This window comes from Condylura cristata, unplaced genomic scaffold, assembly GCF_000260355.1.
Source record: "Condylura cristata isolate star-nosed mole 26May11 unplaced genomic scaffold, ConCri1.0 scaffold00033, whole genome shotgun sequence".
In the NCBI taxonomy this organism is placed as follows: Eukaryota; Metazoa; Chordata; class Mammalia; order Eulipotyphla; family Talpidae; genus Condylura; species Condylura cristata.
In genome coordinates, this window is record NW_004567134.1 from 15,395,257 (window position 1) to 15,398,309 (window position 3,053).

A 3,053-nucleotide genomic window follows, 5' to 3' on the forward strand; every position below is an offset into this window, starting at 1 on the left:
CAGGAGAGGTCTGCCACGCCATGTGGTCACCTCCGGGGCAGGCGGGAGTCGAACTCATGAGGAAGTGGCCCCAGCCTCTCAGTGCTGTGCATTTACCCGCTGCGCCACCAGGGAGGGCCCATTCTGCCCATTTCTTGACTGGATCGTTTACTTTGTTTTTGTTGAATCATGTGAGTTCTTTGTGTGTCTTTGTGATCAGTCTCTTTTCAGTTGTATAGAGTGCAGAAATTTTCTCCCAGTCGGTGGGGTGTCTCTGTGTTTTGGTTAATGTCTCTTTTGCTGTATAGCTCTTTAACTTGAAGAAGTCCCAACTGTTTATCTTTTCCTTCACTTTCTTTGCCTTAGGCGATGAGTCTTTAAAGATGTTACTGAGATGTATGCCATGCAGTTTTTGCCTACATTTTATTCTATATAGTTTTTGGTTTCAGGTCTAATTCTTTGATCCATTTTGAGTTGGTTTTTGGCATAGTGTGAGGTAGTAGTCTAGCTTCATTCTTTTGCTTGTAGCAGTCCAGTTTTCCAGCACCATTTATTGAACAAACTGTTTGTTCCATTGCATACTTTTTGATCCTTTGTCAAAGATTAGGTGTCCATAAATCTATGGGTTAATTTCTAGGTTTTCTATTTGATTCCATTGACCTGTGAAGATGGTGTTTGAAATGCAGAGTTCAGGATATACATTTGGTTCCCTTGAATAATGGATAAGTAGTCAGTGTGATTTCTGAATATATGACTGCTTTAGGCTAAGGATGCTAGATAGTATTTAGAACTTTTCTTTCCTTTAAGCTGTGCTCATTCCTCCACTGGCCCATGGTGTCTTAAAGCACTTCGCCCTCCGCTGGACACGTGTGCCTGCCATGGGGCATTCTGCTTTCCCTGCAGAGCTGCACACGGGGCTAATTAAGCACAAGGAAACTGCTAACCGGCAAGAAGACCTTTGTTCCTGCTGCTTTTTTATAGCTGTTATTTCTGTTTGAAGTTCTTTGGCAAGGGAGGGAGGCAACCTTATTGTCTGGACAGGCCTTCTCAGGGAATTAGAGAAACCTGTCATCTTTAGGAAGAAAGGCAGCAATAGCCTCCTGCATTTGTGTGGCCTCAGGGCTTGTGGACTGTCAGCCCTTTCCTGCCCTTTCCCACCTGGGCCTTGACAGTCTGCACCTGGCCAGTAAGTGAGGTTTGATCAGATTCCCTTGGTAGATAAGGATGCTGGAGCTGGGCCAGCTGGAGGCTCTTCATCCGGGTCCTCTGGCAAAGTGTGGGCCAGAGCTGGGCTAGGAATCTGGCTTTTCTGACTCTGTATCTGGTGCTCTTTTCTGTTGGAGATTGCAGAGAGCACAAGAAGCAAGGCATGGCACTCGGCTTCCTGGTCTACCTTTGTCCTGCTCCCTGACCACCCCCACTTACTCCTGGCCTCGCCTCTGCATGGGATTCAGTGTCTTTAGCTTAGTTTTAAATTCTTAGATCCTCTCTGTCTCCAGGAGCTGCTTTGTGCACTGGGCCCGTGGCTCAGTATCACTAAGGCCACAGGAGTCTGCTCTTCTTTGGGAGGCTGTAGGTGACTCTTCTAGTCTGGTTAGGATCGAATTTTCCAGAACTCAGCCTGCTATAAATGTGCTCTCCTTAACTTTCCCAGGTTGGATCCCAGGCTGGATCCAGAACCCAGGGCATCTGAGTTGACTCTTTGTTCCCTCACTTCAGCTTAGATTCTAGAATTCTTCCTTCTTATTTATTCTCTCAGCAGATATTTACTGAGCACCTACTGGGTGCCAGGCATTGTACTAATGCCTGGGGATCCAGTGATAAGGATACAAGGAGGGAGATGGCCAGGAATCATCTCAAATAGGACTCACAAGGGCTCTGAAGGGAATTCATGGTGGAGCCCCTAATGTTCCCTTCCAGCCTTCACTAGACACCCATGTACAGATGCTACTCAACTGTTTCAGGACCCTTACACACCATCCACTTGGGACCCTTATGAGGATAAATAGGAAATTCTGGTTAATACATTTCTGATCTAAAAACAATCACGTATCAGCAATTTATAAATTTCTAGTCCTGACCCAGATGCTGAACATCAGCCTTGTAAGAAGATTGGCTGTCCCTTCCAGAAGGCAAGCTGGAATTATGTGAACCCAAATGGTGGGATCACAGCCCAGCTTATTGGGGGGCAGGAGGTCTGTTTCTCAGGTTGTCTCAAGTCCCTTTACTCTGGTAACTGGGGTGACTGGTTGCCCTTGAGTTCTGGAAGGTGTAGAGGCATGGGTTTTACTCAGCTGAGCACATACTACATTAAAGTGAAAATCCCCAGTGTTGTGTGTGTTCTTGAAGCTCAAGGGGAGGCGTGCATGTCACAGTTGCATGGAGGGGCTGTTTTCCAACTATACTTACGAGTGGAACCTGGAGTGTAGGTTCAAGAGAGAGACATCACTCCAGATTCTGCGTTTACCCCCCAGTCTTCATTGCTGCCTCTCTCTAGTCTCTGAGGGTCCAGGTTTGGAAACTGCTCTTCAAGTGATGGAGTCTTGGGGCCCACAACCATAGTGTGCCTCCAAATAGGAACATCATGAGCTGATCCTCAGGGTGACGGAAAGGGCAGTGATGGCAAGTCTGTCCTTGGAGATGTTGAATTGTTTGTACTTGAAAGGGTTTGATGGCACTGAACATTATCTGATTTAATTGTATTTTCAACAAAAACATATAATGCTGTTTATGCTACTAAACTGTAGTTGACTTGGTGAAAAAAATAACACTAGAACCATATGCTGGTGTTACTAAGTTGAGGTTTTTTTTTTTTTGGTAGCAATTAACCTCGAAATGCCTATTCCTACAGATGGGGGACATGTACAAGGGTGAATAAAACATGGAACTAACTTCTAAGAGAACACAGTGTGGGGAGGAAGGTGCGCTTGTCTAAAATATGCGGCCAGTCTTTACAGGTGCTTATCGATCTCAGTTTTGCAAACATTTTCCATACCTAGCATTCATTCAGATTTCCCACCCACCCCACTCTAATGTGGGACATGCCAACAACCACTGCAGACTTTTTTTTTTTT

The 3,053-nt window shown here is 45.6% G+C and overlaps 1 protein-coding gene across 1 annotated transcript in view; it reads left to right on the forward strand.

Moving 5' to 3' along the window:
* Positions 1–3,053, forward strand: part of VGLL4 (vestigial-like family member 4) — a 113,074-nt gene that overhangs the window by 43,388 nt on the left and 66,633 nt on the right. The gene's annotated exons all lie outside the window — the stretch shown is intronic.